This window comes from Ornithorhynchus anatinus, chromosome 17 (genome assembly GCF_004115215.2).
Source record: "Ornithorhynchus anatinus isolate Pmale09 chromosome 17, mOrnAna1.pri.v4, whole genome shotgun sequence".
Lineage (NCBI taxonomy): Eukaryota > Metazoa > Chordata > Mammalia > Monotremata > Ornithorhynchidae > Ornithorhynchus > Ornithorhynchus anatinus.
The window spans coordinates 27,811,696-27,828,381 of record NC_041744.1 but is presented as its reverse complement, the minus strand read 5'-3'; the positions used below and the strand labels follow the sequence as shown (position 1 = coordinate 27,828,381).

Below are 16,686 nucleotides of genomic sequence, written 5' to 3'. Positions count from 1 at the left end.
AGTTGTTTCAGAGCCTGATCCAGGCATTCCGATTCGAGTAAGCATTTCAGGTTTTGCCAACCAGAACCAAATTTATCACCCAAATTAAAAGCAGGAAGACTTAAAAAGGGTACAGGTATGAGTAAAGACCCATCAGTAGCTTCAGCAGCAGTTCACAATCAGATCAGGTGGGTTTTAGGTCAATTAGGAGGCATATAAAATGAATGTAATGTGATGGTTAAAATTTACTTTTATCTGTATGACCACAACCTAATGCTTTTCACAGTTTTAATAGTAAATTGAGTTAATAGAATTTGATACAAGTCCTAATAGTTGCTGAAAAAATCAGATTATTGCCATAATTAAAGCACAGTTGAAACCTGGAAATACTTTCAACTGGTCTTTAAGTGTGCCCTGTGCACATATGAAAAGAAAATGCAGTAGAAACTGACCCAGCCATGCAGACAACTATGTTGCTTCTTCTTATTTGTTTGCTGCCCTTCAGTCAATGATTTTCTTTTTTAACCATTTTTACATTGACATAAAGGAAAGAAAAGAATGTTCCTCTTTGCAACTACACTGTGATTGCTGTCATTTGAAGCTAATACTAACATATATAAATATTTACTCAGAAACTCCATGCAATATTTAACTGGACTATAACATCTATGCATGTGTTTGACTGGAGAGTATTGGTGTGTGAACTACAATACTAATCTTAGGTTGTAAAATTGTCATAGGCACTATGGTCTTTCGGGGACAAGTGTGTATTTTAAAAAATGAAATATAGTTTAGTGTAGACAAAGAAGTTATAGAACAGCAGCTTTTTTGATACCATGCAGGTAATAAGGATCCTTTCAAAAACATCAAGACCACTATGTAGTACATAACCAATTTTATTCTCTTTTTTGACTAATGACTACAATTTCCTTTCACAAAGGCTTAACAGGAAAAAGCAGTTGCTTTTAAGTTTAGGAACTGTTATCACCTCCCTTGAAAATATATGCTGAAAAAAGATACATGACTCACTACATAAAAATAATATACACTTATTATGTACCATGGTTTTTGAAGTGGCAAAAGGACCATATGCAATTATTGATAATTCAGTAGGAGGCCCAACACAGTTGAGCATTTCATTTGAGCTGTATTACGAATTTGTGTTAAACCTCATGTATTTAAGTCCCTGTTTTTACAAATATTACTTTTACAATAATATGCATTTTGTTAAAGAGGTTATTAAACCTACTTTGAGTTATCTTCCAAATGAAAAGGATTTAGCATACTATTTGTTTTAGTATACTACACTGCACTGCATAGCTAAATAATATGTACCACAAAGGTCAGAGGAGAAATGAACCTCTCTGACTGCCCTCTACTTCCCCACAGTATTGTCCAGATATCTTTACATATCTGGAAGGTGGGAATGAAATGACCATCTTCCCTCCTACTCAGATAGCAGGTCACCTTGTTTCTATCCTGGTGCTCTGGACAGTGTTGGGCTCCCTTTCTAGGCTTTAAACTCACTGTGGACAGGAAATATGTCTACCAACTCACATGGTCACCCTGTATTCTCCCAAGCATCTAATACAGTGCTCTGCACATAGTAAGCAACAATAAATACCACTGACTGATATTTGCATAGTAATGGAAGCCCTAGGACAAGAGAAGAAGGGATTAGGGGTCATGTGCCTAAACGGTCAAAGTGCTCAGTAGTTAAACTAGTCTCTTTGTATCACACCTTATTCTGGAGCTGTATCCTTGCCCTTTACCTGGAAATTTCATAGAACTCCCTTCTAGGCTTTGTGTTCTTTTCACTTCATACTCTCTCAAAGAAAGCTCATCCCGTCAGTGCATTCAACTTCCTCCTCTAGATGACGACGACCAAATTTAAGGGAAGAAACTCAAGAAGCTAACGACAAATGAATATTGATAGGAAACATAAAATTAACGCTCTAGGACCCATAGTGTGCTTGCTGTTTTTTCTCATTAAAATTTGTTTAAAATACGTTAATTTTATTTGGACATACTATAAACCAAGTCTGAAGATATGTTTCTAAAATGGATATGAAAGTTTATTTACACTTAAACCCAGTAATTTTGTTCCTCAAGGTCTTTCATGAATAATCTAACTGTAATTATAAAAATATTTATGAATTTTTAAATTACAATAAAATGTATTTTCATTTTGCATAATCTCCCTTGCAGTGAACTAATTTATGTTGTCTTTTCACAAACCTAGTGTTTCTTTCAACTGTGCAAATTATAAATATAGCAAAAATAATTGTAATTATCAAACCATCAAAAGCATGACAGAAGTAAATTACTGCATGAAAGCTCTTTCTTTTAATGGAAACATATTAAAGATGTACAATTTTTGCATACTAATTACAATGCATAAATATGTACTATGTAATGGAGTCTTGTAAAGAGAGATTTGACTAAACGTGCAAATTGCATAAATATTTAGTACAATTTTTCAGTGTTTCAAACATGAAGCTCAGAGGATAAGTCATAATCTGCCATCCTTTTATCTCACTTTTCTAACAATTTATTTTTAAGGAAAGCAGCATAGCCTAATGGAAAGAACCTAGGTCTGAGAGTAAAAGGATCTGGATTTTAGCTCCACTTCTGACACTGACCTGTTGCAAGAACTAAGACAAGACACTGTGCCTCAGTTTTCTCATCTGTAAAATGGGGATTAAACATTCTCCTTCTACATTGAGAGCCCCATGAGGGACAGGGTCTGTGTCTAACCTGATTTCCTGTGTTTGGTACAGTACTTGACATAAAGCGCACAATGAATGCTACAATTATTATTTTTATTGGTAGAAATAGTAATTTCAGGTGCTTACTTGGATTCCCATTTTTTCCCCCAATAAAGTTTGAGTTTAAAATTCTAATTGGATTATTGTGGTGAGCTCCAAATACTTACTTCAGATACCCTCCAGATGAGACCTCTGCTGCACTGGAATACTTGACAAAACTAACCTTTGTAGGGGGTTCACCAAAAAAAACAAAAATAATGACAATTTGGAACCTTACACTTGTATTTTCCCTCTGTCACTTTTTGGGAAAATTAGGAAATCAAAACCAAAGATCAATTTAAGGCATTTGGAACTGTACAGCTACATTTCCAATAGCACTCTTTGGAACTCCATTCTAATTTAAGTGAACTTAGTTGAATTTGAAACTAATGATATGTGAAATACAGTGGGCAGCAACTTGTTTCATGCCCTACTCTGATTTTGCCAGAGAAACTCAGCCTATGTAAGACTGAAAACTGAACAGTGTGGGCCCATGGATTCCTAATTTTCTATTCCCTTACTTGCAATTTACAATTCTCAGAGACAACTGTCAAGTAATATGAAATATCTTATCCCCATTTTTTATATACCAAAAATTGGAGTAACACACTAAGTTGGATAAAATTCTGAAGTGCTTGGTAAGAGTGAGTGATGTGTCTGAAGAACTGATATTATGGAGTTGAGAGAATAAAGAGGTATGTGAAAAATTATCTTTGCCTTTCTTAAATCTGATTTAAATTTTAAAAGTCACCCACAAACTTCTTTCACAAAAAGTACTCGTTCCCATTGAAGCCTCCAGGCAATCAATACTATTTGGACCAGCAACAGAAACCTGAAAGACACTAGAGCTAAATGTACGAAAGAATCTTCTCTGATTGGGAATAGCATTTCTTATGTAGAGTGACATCGGGTGACATCCATGAATGCTATTTTTAAATCACTGGATATGCTTGTTGTTACAACTGCAACAGCACCTGGTGAAATGTGCAGCTGAGAGACCTTGGCAATTTTAAAGTAACTGAATCACAGTTTATTTTTAATTTTAATTTCAAATGCTATAATCACCTGCATTTAATATTAGCCATATTTAGACAGGATGACTGTCTTTTGCTCCCATGTTTTCTCTTTACTTCTGTCATTTCTCAACTCAATACTCCCAACTTTATTTCAATATGCTGATTTGATTCATCCCATGGCTCAGTTGTCATTAAAACTGTCACATACTGTAATTATTTATGTATACCTAGTTATTATAAAGCTGGCACATTCCTCAACCCCATTGCATGCTTTTCCCAAGTCACCCTGTCAGCATAATTCTGGACTGTCATTTCAGTGAGCATTCTAGCTATCTGAGGATAGTCTAGTTGAGTAGGGCAGCAACAATTCTTTTCCCCACTGAAACCCATAACTAGTTAAGTCTACCAATTTGTTTTGCTTCATGGTGTACTCATCTTCAAATCAGAGTTGTTAAAAATTTTTATAGGACTAAATATATTATGAGAAATATGTCAAATGGCATAACTCAACTCAGGTTTTCTCAGCAAAGCACATTAGTGGGGGGACCAAGAAACCTATAGCCTGAAAAAAAAGGGCCACAATGAAAGCAAAATGAGACTGCCAGAAATGAGACTGCTAATAAATGGAATACCTCTCGGGATCACATCTGGAGAGTTTCCAGTACTCTATCAGTCTCGACTATGGGAGGGAGAGTCAAGCAGAGGCATATCCATTTCATTCCTAGCTTTGGCAGTGGCTAGGAAGTGGAAGGCAATCTGTGACAAGTCAAAACTCATCTGTGCTTGGCAGCAGTGGCAATGGGAGAGAGTCAAGAGTGGTGATGCAGGTTTACTGCACAGAAGGAAGCAACAGTAAACTGCTTCCGTATTTTTACCTGGAGAACTCTATGTAAACACCACCAGAACGACTGCAGGTAGAGGTGGGGTGTTGTGGGAGAGATGTGTCCATGATGTCGCTATGAGTTGGACACGACTCAACAGCATAAAGACAACAGCAACAATAAATAGAAAGGGTAAACCTAAGTTGTACAACAGTTTAAATGAAGCTTTTTGAAATCCTTTATTATCTTCTAGTTCCTAGCTCTTAATAAATGATTTTCCCTTTCACCTTATTTGCTTCATTTGTTTTTCTTTTTCATACTTCTATGATAGACACTGTGGATATGAAATGCTGCAGAAATGCTCTGGGCATGTCACTCCCCTTCTTAAAAATCTCCAGTGGTTGCCTATCAACCTCTGCACAAAACGAAAACTTCTCACTCTAGGCTTCAAGGCTCTCTATCACCTTGCCCCCTCCTACCTCTCCTCCCTTCTCTCTTTCTAATGCCCAGCCCATAGGGTCTGCCCACCCCGTAGGCTCCAGTCCTCTACCGCCCACCTCCTCACCGTCCCCCGTTCTCGCCTATCCTGCTGTCGACTCCTGGCCCCATGTCCTTCCGCTGTCCTGGAATGCCCTCCCCCCTCACCTCTGCCAACCTAATTCTCTTCCCCTCTTCAAAGTCCTACTGAGAGCTCACCTCCTCCAAGAGGCCTTCCCAGACTGAGCATCCCCTTTTCTCTCTGCTGCCTCTCTGCCCCCACACCTCCCCTCAGCTAAGCCCCTTTTTCCCCCCCTTTCCCTCTGCTCCTCCCCCTCTCCCTTCCCCTTCCCTCAGCACTGTGCTCATCCGCTCATTTGTACATATTCTGCTCATTTGTATATATTTTATTACCCTATTTATTTTGTAAATGAGATGTACATCCCCTTCATTCTATTTATTGTTATTGTTTTTGTCTGTCTCCCCTGATTAGACGGTAAGCCTGTCAATGGGCAGGGACTGTATCTGTTGCCAAATTGTACATTCCAAGTGGTTAGTACAGTGTTCTGCACATAGTAGGCACTCAATAAATATATTGAATGAATGAATGAATATGATCATCAGATAGGGAGTTAGCCAAGAGACTTGGGGCTCAAACTGTGTGTTTTGAGGTCAAAAGAGTCAAAGAGAAATGGTAAAGCATGTATGTATTTAGGAGGAGCATATCCTTCAGGATACTGAACGATATCTAGTGGAGAAATTGTTGGAAAAATTTATATCCCAGAGTCTTCATTATGCATCAATCAATGGTATTCGTTGAATGCTTACTCTGTGCAGAGCTCTGTTGGGAGCTCTACAGTTATGGTTAGATATCAGTTTTCAAGTTCAAACTTTTGAGGAAGAAAATGGACTTTACCATCTACTGAAATTAACACAACGTATTTCAAAAGTTGCCAGCTGAATACGCAATTACACAAGGTAGTTATTCCATTACTAAATTTAAAAATGTGATTAATGAAGCAAGTAAGGGAAATAAACCAGTAGCAAATATGTGAGGCATGATCTTCAAAGACTTATTTGGCTGAAAGCACACTTGAAAAAACTCTGCTTACCAATGTGGAATAAAAGGGATTCAACTTAAGACTTGAATTAAATAGGTAATTAGAATTATCACAGAATAGATTAATGACAAACATACTTTCTCCTGATAGCCTTTGTTTATAGAAATTGTGTTAATATAACTATTCTATTCATATTACAAATCAACAGGAAAGTAGCAGCCAAGGATATTTTATTATACTCTGTTGCATTCTGAGTTATGAAAATATGCACACATGCTCTCAAAAGTGGAAGAAAAATACATAATACATTTACACAATCATAGCTTCCATCTCTGGGCACCACATGTGAAATGGGTAAAACAAACCACTAGAGAAGGATATGATTGATTAGCATTTGTGGGGATTTAAAAAATTGAGTTTGCTCTTATTTATCAATGCCTTAAATGAAGCCACTTCCTAGTTTTTGACATTAATTTTAATCCACTTTCATTAATAACATGCTTAAAGTGAAATCAAGCTGTCATAAAGCAAGCTGGAGGTAGAAAAAGTTTGGCAATTAAAAGGCTGGAGCACATTTCCCAACCTGAATATTCAAGTATTGTAAATCATTAATCATAAGCAAACCCCCTTCTGGGTACACTGGAACTCAGCATTAAAAAAAAAATGTCATGCACATAACTCTCAGTCTTAGATTTAAGGTTTTTTTCCTAAGGAAAAATAACAATTGAGATATTTTGGGCAAGACAATTTCATTAACTTCTAAAAAGAGAGGAAAAGCAGCTTGCTTCCAATGTTCCATATGAAATCAACCATTACATTTTTCTTATGTCAAGTAATGTATTAATGTCTAAATATTATCTAGATTTCATCCAGTATTTTGCTTTTAAAGTATTTGTTTTTCACAGATATGTACATGAACACAGAAACTGTATCATACCCAGCACATGGTCATCTATTTTTGAAAGGGTAAGAGAATGTATAATAACGTTGACATTTTCCATTCTCACCTACACACTGTGTTTTAGCCTTAGTCAAATATTTCACTGCTGTGGATATTAAACACAATGTTAGCTGTTCTCTGTTGTGTGGGTCATTATGCAAATTGTGGTTTACTCTTCCAGGGAGGTTAAAGCTTCTGGAAAGAGGAATTGAACATTTTTGCTTTGAAAGCTTGTGTTTTAAAAACTAAAAATGTTTAATCTGCTTGTTTCATCGGTAAACTGTCATTTTGAAGGAACAATTCTGCTCCTTTAAGATATACTTACCACAAATAATCTTACTATTCATATGACTGCCACTGAAGATGTGAGTACTGCCAAGGGCAGGACTGCTGAAATGCATCCTTCTAGACTGTGAGACCGTTGTGAGCAGGGATTATCCCTATTTGTTCCTGAATTGTACTTTCCAAGTCATTAGTACAGTGCTCTGCACACAGTAAGCATTTAATAAATATGATTGAATTAATAACAAGAACTATGTTCCTATATACATAATTTTTCCATACAATATCCTACAATCTCTGCAACCAATACACAACGAGAGAGAATTTAAAAACTTGGCAACATTTGTTCAAGGTTATTTTCTATGTTCTACTGTCTACAGTCTGGATAGTTTAGAGAAAAGAACATGCAACTGGAAGTCTGGAAACCTTGCTTATAACTCCAGCTCTGCAATTTGCTTGCTGTATAATCATGGACAAATTATTTAACTTCTCTGTGTCCCAGTTGCACCATCTGTTAAATGGGAATAAAGTACCTGGTCTCACTCACTCAAAAATTGTGGGCCTGATGTGGACTAGGGGCTGTGTCTAATCTGATTATTTTATTTATACTCCAGTGCCTGCACATAGTAATTAATGAATTCCTTAAAGATTATTAGAGGGTGGATTAATTTCCACCTTAAACAAAAGTCAATTTTTATTGCCTCACAATATGTAATGGAGCAACTTGGAATTCTTCATAATCATATTTGAAGAATTCAATTGCATCATGTAATAACAGCATATGTATTTGTGTTTTAAAATAGCTTTTTTTTTTTTAAAGATCAGGTTAAAAGAACACTAGGGAGTACCTATGTACTTGATTAATTTGTGCAGTTACTGATCTCACTGACTTTAATAAGAAAACTTCTTATGAGAACAATAAATCCCACTTCATCAAGGGAAATTAAAACTTTTTAAAGTGTGTAAGAAATAATCATCACTGTGTTCTTCTAGTTGAGAATGACAGCCAAGAAGAGGGCACATTCCCCTGTTAGCTTCTTCAGCTCTTGATGTACATTAGTTTGTTGAACACTCTCATTGCACTATCTTACTACTTTTTCCAAGACTGCCTGGTCCAAAAATCTTCACCTACAAAGCATATCATTACTTGTCCCTAAAATCACATCATAGTTTAGTTATACACATTTCTGACTAGGAAACTCTCCATAAGGAGGATAGGTGAGAGGAGAGAAAAGGAAGAGAAGGAGAAAAAAGCAATCTACGAAACTTAGAATGTTCTTAAAATCTCAGAAACATGGAAGTCTGGCAATAAAGTAATGCTTTCCAAAATGAAATATAGATTAATAAAGATGAGTGATTCAAATGAATATAAGATTATTAATTAGGATACATATTCAATACATCGTAAGAAAAATGCCACCATTATGAAAAACACTATCTCTAGAATAAGATGTAGAAAGATATGAGGAACTTCACTATTATACCTAGAATCAAAACCACCACCACCATTTCACAAACCAGGCAATCCAAAGAGATTAAAGAAATGTGGACTCTGCCCAAAATCTGAAAGAAAATTCTTGCCTGAGTACTCACTAAAAACTATAAAACTCTGATTACCAACATCTGGTAACAAATAACACTTGACTGGGAAATACAAAGGGAAAAAGTAAATTCAAAGAGAGTTTTTAAAATGACAAAATACTATTACATCAGAAAATTCCCCAGTAGATCACTGACTCCCATTTCCCTGGCCTACTTTCCTATCAGCTAAATTGGCATTTACCCGCATGGAGCCAGCTCTACAGAATGAGATGAAAAACCTTGGCACTCAATCAGGGTCAGGAGAGAAGAAGGAAGAGCAAGAGATCTCTCTCCACCTCTACCATGACAACTCAAGGGGTGGGCTCAATTCAGCCCCACACCTTACTGTGGTGCAAAATGGTTAGAAGTCAGTCCCTTTACCTCCTGGAAAATGTCATTTCTCCTTTCATTCCCTATAATTATCTTGTTAACCTTCAATAGGGTCTTTTGGATGTCTCAAAGACATATAGGTCTCACCAAAGACTGCCTTTAATTCAGCACAGTCTAACGAAAAGGAAAAGTTAATCCACTAGTGCAACTACTCTCACTGTTGACTTGGCTATTACCACAGAAGGCCAGGAAAATGGAAGGGCAAACCACAAAGGGAAAAAGCCTACTTCCACCAGGGTCTCATATCATTTGAGAATGCTGGAAATAGCTGAATATTTGTGCTTTCTTTTTTCTTGAATTTGTCAAAGTTTTGCGGATTTACAGAATCTTTTCGCTACATGGTTTGCCTAGAGAAATGGTTATACAGTGATATCAGTACACTTAAGGCCATATAGCAAAGGTGAAGCAAGGAGTGAAGCCAAATATGATTGTTCTAAAGATAAGGACACGGAGGCATCAGGTTAAAAGAAATGTTACTTTTATTTTTCTTTATAAGCAGTAACCCTGTAAGGGTTCCTGATCTTTGAGTTATAGAACTATGCCCACTTGTCCTTATCCAAGAAAACCTGCCAAATGCCAGTAAGTAAATCCCTCCAGCATACAGTACTGGGGTAAAGAATCGATAGGATGATGTTCCTGGATACAAAAGATTAAAATAATATCCCAATTTCTTTAAAAATATGAACCAATAACTTTTTTTTAAAAAACAGGTGATGCACAATATTCATTCAATAGTATTTATTGAGCGCTTACTATGTGCAGAGCACTGTACTAAGCGCTTGGGATGAACAAGTCGGCAACAGACAGAGACAGTCCCTGCCGTTTGACGGGCTTACAGTCTAATCAATATGTAGCAATGCACTTCCAGTAGGGAACTTAAAGTGTTAATGCACCTTCAAATTATCTCCAGGATGTAACTTTAGACACCAGGAGACTTGTGTATTATTTTGCATATATGTATATATTCAATATCAGTGTGCTTATAAATGCAAGCTTCAGTACCCTCATCTTCACTTGTTCTTTGTTTAAAGATGAAAATTTATGAAGAAATAAAATCAAGAGATTTCCTTGCTTAGAATAAGGCAGATAACCAACTGGAATCCTGAGATTAAAATTCTCCTTCAAAATAGGTTATTTTGATTGACACTCAAGTAGGTTTATCTGTTACGAGGAAAAACTACCTGCCTATTTCAGGACTCCATATCACTGAACGAAATACAAGTGTTGGTGTAATATCTAATTTAAAATTGATATATTCAGAGGTAAAATTATACAGTAATAATATGATATTTGATAAGTGTTTACTATATGCCAATAGCTGGGGTAGATACAAGATATTTAGATCAGACACAGTCCTTGTCCCAAATGTTCATATTTTTTATATTTAACAGCCACACATGTTTTTCTAAGTTCTGCCAATAACCTACACTTCAGTTTTGTACCACAAAGTAAAGCAATGTCCTTTTGAGAGTATTAGTTTCAGAATTGCTTATATTGCAGTGCTAATATTGCCAAGTTAATTTACCAAAAATGTTGCAGCCTTTTTAATTGTTGTGGAAAGAGAAGTAAACTTCAGGATAAGGTAAGATAAATAAAGGATATCCCCCCAGTGCACCATGGGACTTCAAAATGTCTAAAAAATCCTCAGTGTTTTTAACTATGGCTGTCTGAAATAGAACCAAGAAATAGATTCAATTACTGTTTTTAACATCTATCTACTGTTTTGTAGATGAAACCTTGAAATATATATTCTTAAGGCTTCAGTTAAAAATCACAATATCAAATTTCTGACAAAGTTTGTATGGCCTTGAATCCCATCTTTACCCTCACCATATTAAAGCTACACCAAATGCTGGTTCTTAGCAAATACGCATTTGTGTTCTTTGAAATTATAGTTATTCACATCCCAAGAACCCAGTTAATTACTTCCCATATATTTTTCATCATTACTTAAGTTACACAGGTTCTCATTATGAAACTCTATTGAGTGATATTAAAGTTCGATAATATCAAAAGAGAATCTCTATGTTTTAAAAATAAATTTAACATTTAATTGAAAGATTAATACCATATAAAAATTACTTAGGCATGTAATAATAATAATAATGTTGGTATTTGTTAAGCGCTTACTATGTGCAGAGAACTGTTCTAAGCACCGGGGTAGATAGAGGGTAATCAGGTTGTCCCTCGTGAGGTTCACAGTCTTAATCCCCATTTTACAGATGAGGTAACTGAGGCACAGAGAAGTTAAGTGACTTGCCCACAGTTACACAGCTGACAAGTGGCCAAGCCGGTATTTGAATCCATGACCTCTGACTCCCAAGCCTGCGCTCTTACATTCTAATTGATTTTAAATATTAACTTGAAAGGACCAACATAAATTCTAATTTTCCAATATATTTCAGACTATCAAAATACAGACAATACCTAAAGGATATTTTAATTTCTAAAGTGAAATTTCAGCTATTCAGAAATTTATATTCAAGTCTCATAAATTATTGTGGTTTACTACATTTCTATGAAAAATATGTTGGACTACAAATTCCTTTTATTGTGAGCATCAGTTACACTTCAATTTTCAGATAATTCATGAAAGCAAATAATTTAGATTCCTTTACCAAACCGCCAATTGCAATTTGCCTTAGATCTTTCAGGCTAAAGAGGTCAGCTCATATAAATCACTAAGTTGTGCATTTGCTAAATGACATAGTAATATTACAAATGAATGTAAACCAATATTTCCCCAAAAAAACACAAATAGGAAATCTGATCTTATTCCAGCAAAGAGAGCTTTAAAAAAAGTACATATTTGGCTCAAGAATCCCATTCCAAAGGCACAGCAAAGAGAAGCAAGGTTTTTTTTGGCACCAACAATCTTTTGAATATCAATTACTTGATTCTAAACAATCTTGTCAATTGGATTGAGTAGAATATCTCCAAACTCCTATAAATATCACAGTTAGAAATTCTTTGGGGGACTCCAGAATCAACTGAGATAGTGATGACAAGGAATGCCACCTAGCACATGTGAAATTCTACCTCTTGGCAGATGCAAAGGGGCTTTCTCTGGTATAGTCACTGTAATGCAGACAATTCTTAGAGACCCACATTTACCAGCATAAAATGCACAGCGCAAGTGACTTCTATAGAATAATTTTGGATCAGAAAACTGTGTGAAGCCTGAATTTTGCATGGAGTATACTTGATATTATTAAATTTGTCAGAGGGACCAAGTTTAAAAGCCTTTTTTGGGGGAAACGGGGAGAGAAGATAGAGAGAGAGGGAAAGAAGCCGAGGGAGGCAGCTAAATCTCACCTCCCAGCTTGAACATGATTAATGGAGGGCATTTCATACCAAGGCTGTTGCCAGCTATTTATGATCTAGGTGCAGCAGGAGAGGATGAGGCAGAGCTGGGGTGGGATTTAAGAATGGAATCAGAGTGAAGAAAGTTGCCATAACCCAGGCATTTCTGAGATTTATATTCCTAGAAAAGGCATCCAAAAAGCATATTGATCAATTCTAAACTGGTAGAAATACAAAATTTATTTGGGGAGGGGGCTGGTAATCACAGGTATCAGCGTCATATTATTATGTTTTTCCTGTTCTGGGATCTTGAGTGCAATCTGTGGCTTGGGACACTACAGTCCTTGTATTTGAAATTTAACTCCCAAGCCTTTTCTCAAATAGATCCTTTCCGGCTGCTGTCCAAGCCTTGCCAAGCCACTGACTTAATTATATATGCTGAATGACTCCCATTGGGGTTATCATTGGAGGACATTTGGAAATTCCATCTTGTATCGCACACAAAAGCCCGCTAGTCAAGCAAGTAGAGATGTTAATGAAACTAAGATTTTATATGGGACTAAGATCTCTGACCAAAAAGTTAAGATGCTTCTTGGGAGAATTCTATTTTTACACCTCTTCCAGAGTGTCTAGAATCATAACTCATACCATCATGCATTGATTTGTGAATAGGGAAAAGTCAAGCATCGCTGCTTGACCCACACAGGGAGAAGAGCGATTCATTCTCTGTGCTACTGGGGCGAGGGGGGAACTTGGAGGGTAGTGACCTTGCCTTTTTCTTCTCCTGTGAATTCCCTAAGTTCCTAACTCATAGTAGATACTTATAAATGATATTGACAAAGAAGACAATGATGGTTTTTGTGACAGCCTGCTCTTCCAAATAATTGGAAGGTGGATCACAGCTCATTCATGAGAAGCAGTGTGGCCTATTGGAAAGGGCACAAGACAAAGTCAGAAGACTTGGGTTCTAATCCCAGCTCCACTATTTGACTGCTATTTGAGCCTGGGCAGTGATTTTCTTCATCCGTAAATTGTGGCTTAAATACTTGTTCTCCTTTACACTGTTGGCCCCATATAATACTAGCATTTGTTAAGCGCTTATTATGGGCCAGGCACTGTTCTAAGCATTGGGATATATACGAGGTAATCAGGTTTTCCCACATGAGGCTCACAGTCTAAATCCCCATTTTCCAGATGAGGCAACTGAGGCACAGAGACGTTAAGTGGCTTGTCCAAGGTCACACAGCAGACAAGTGGCGGGGCCAGATTTAGAACTCATGTCCTCTAACTCCCAAGCCCATGCCCTTTCCACTAAGCCATACTGCTTCTCCGTATAAGACAGGGGCTGTGTTGGATCTGATTATCCAGTATCTACCCCAGTACTTAGTGCATAATAAGTGCTGTACACATACCTCAACTGTGACTGTTTTTTCCCCCATGTATTAGCATGGATTCTGGTTTGCATCCAGGTATGTAAGGATCGGATCTTGAAACAGCGTTTTTTTTTCTTTTTTCCCCAAAAGGGTTTCAATCATTTTTATATTTAGAATTTTTATATTTTGTTCCCTCACAACATTCTTGCATTCAGCCACACTTAATAAATTGAAATAAAACACACTGCTTGATTTCTGTGAAATATTTAAATACATTTAGAAAATGTTGTCCTATAGCTATGATGGATGACAATTCAGTACTGCAATTTCAGATGAAAATATGAGCATACTGCACAAACACCTCCTATTTTTATCTTAGTTGGCTTTAAGAATCACATGCAATACTCATTTTTATGTGAGAGGGTATTTTTTCCCCACAGAAAATAATAAAAATGTGTTCATGGCTCAGTAAGTACAGCTCAGATGCATAACCAAACTTGACAGATTTTTTAACTTCTAATGCTTTCATCTTCAACAAGCATCACTGATACAATCTCTGAAAAACTAAATATTAATTTGAATGTATCAATTTTGTTTATATCATCTGGAAAAGATATATATTCCATCTTGTACAAATTGCAATCATATAGAGCATACTTTTAAGAGTCCTATTTATATAAAGAAAAAAATTGAATTGACTTTGGTATACATTCTATGAAAAAGAAAAATAAACCCTAACTTGGAGTTACTAAAAATAAAAACAAAGCAATTTGATATCTAGGTGGAGAAATAACAGCATCAAGTTAAAGAAGCCCTCTTACTTCCAACAAATGTTAGTAGTTTGGAAGAAAGGGGCAAAGATCAACTACCCATTTCTATTTATAAATGTAGTGTCAACTGAAAACTAGGTATCTGATTACTAATCATTGACTATAAGGAATTTTTATTCAACCATTTGTTCTAATGCCTTCTAATGACCAGCACCATCATCATTATCACAATCAATCAGTGGTATTTACTGAATGTTTTCTCTGGGCAGTGCCCTCTAGGAAAGTACAACAGAGCTTACTGACACTATCCTTGCCCATGAGAACCTTGCATGTTTACACATGGACATTTATTTAAAGGTTACTACATGCAGACCATTGTCGAGGAATTTGTGGAAAAATAAAAGAAAATGTTTTTAAACTGCCCTCATGAAGCTTACATTCTAACAACCATCGCAAAAATTAGATATAAAATATGTAAAGGCAGGGGGGGAAAGAAATAAAAGACAAAATGAAAATAAAATATATGCATCAGTGTTAAGATGGCTGAAGGATAGAGGAAATGTATCCTTTAGAATTTGGTGACAGAATGGATTTAAGTGTTCAAAGGATATGGTATGGTTATGAGTTTGAGAGATGGGATGGTGGTAGTGTTGGGCTGTTACTTTACAGAGAGAGTTTGGAAGAGATAAGTTTAATTTTGGATTCACTGAGCTTGAGGTGTCTTTCCGATGTCTATATGAAGGTATCTTGGAGGCAAAAAGAAATGTGAGACTGCAGCGGGAGTGAGAGATTAGGGCTAGAGAATATTTGGGAGTCAGCAGCATAGAAGTAGTTGAAGTCAAAAGCAGATGAGTTCCCTAAAATCAGCAGCACACAACTGAGCCAGGAAAACCCAAGATTAGTGTTTCACGAAGAAAGGTCCCTAGGGTTGAAAAAAGGTGAGAGGTCAAGGAATATTTTGACACAGTAGAGTCCATAAGAAATAAAAAGAAGATAGATAATGAAGACTTTTGAAAGAGATAGTGATGAATTAGTATTTAAGTCAATTTTCTTTCCTTTTATTAGAATTTTAAATTGTTCTACACAAATATGAGAAGCAGGATGACCTAGTGGGAAGAGCATGGACCTGGGAGTCATAGGACCTGGGTTCTAATCCATGCTGCTAGTCAATTTTGTGTCCTTTTATTAGAATTTTAAATTGTTCTACACAAATATGAGAAGCAGGATGACCTAGGGGATAGAACATGGGCCTGGGAGCCAGAGGACTTGAATTCTAATCCAGGCTCCACCATTTGCCTGCTTTGTAATCTTGCCAGTGTCTCTTCACTTCTCTGAGTGTCATTTTCTTCAACTGCAAAATGGGCATTCATTTTGTTCTTTTGTTCTGTTCTCCCTTCTAAACAGACTGTGAGTCTCACATAGGACAGGAACTGTGTCTGACCTGATTAACTTGTATCCACTCCAGTGCTTAGAATAATGCTAGAGACATAATAAGTGCTTAACAAATATCATACCCCCCCAAAAAAGCTAGAAACATTAGCCATTTGAGAATAAAGGTGAAGATAGGAAGAAATAAGAGTTATCAGGAAGGTATGTCTCTGTGAAACTGCATATCTATTCTTAGTGTTCTTCTTTTAGCAGTCATATCAGAGTATGATAAGATGAAAAGATCATTACAAAGAAAAGTAAAATTTGGCACTATTACAAGTAAACATCTAAGGCCAAAACTGAATTACATTTGCCCTTATTGAAAAAAAAAACTAAACTCCTACTGCCCTTAGTCATTACTTTCTATGCAAGTGTAAGCAGCGTGGCCTAGTGGAAAGAGCATGGGCCTGGGAGTCAGAGGATCTGGGTTCTAATCCCTGGTCGGCCAATTGCATTGT

At 36.4% G+C, this 16,686-nt stretch overlaps 1 protein-coding gene and 1 non-coding gene across 6 annotated transcripts in view; one reads left to right on the top strand and one right to left on the bottom strand.

Moving 5' to 3' along the window:
* Nucleotides 1-16,686, bottom strand: part of CADM2 (cell adhesion molecule 2) — a 779,394-nt gene that overhangs the window by 616,285 nt on the left and 146,423 nt on the right. The gene's annotated exons all lie outside the window — the stretch shown is intronic.
* Nucleotides 4,432-4,569, top strand: LOC114818080. The gene has a single exon (XR_003765901.1). It is a non-coding gene; the product is annotated as a small nucleolar RNA SNORA7 (small nucleolar RNA).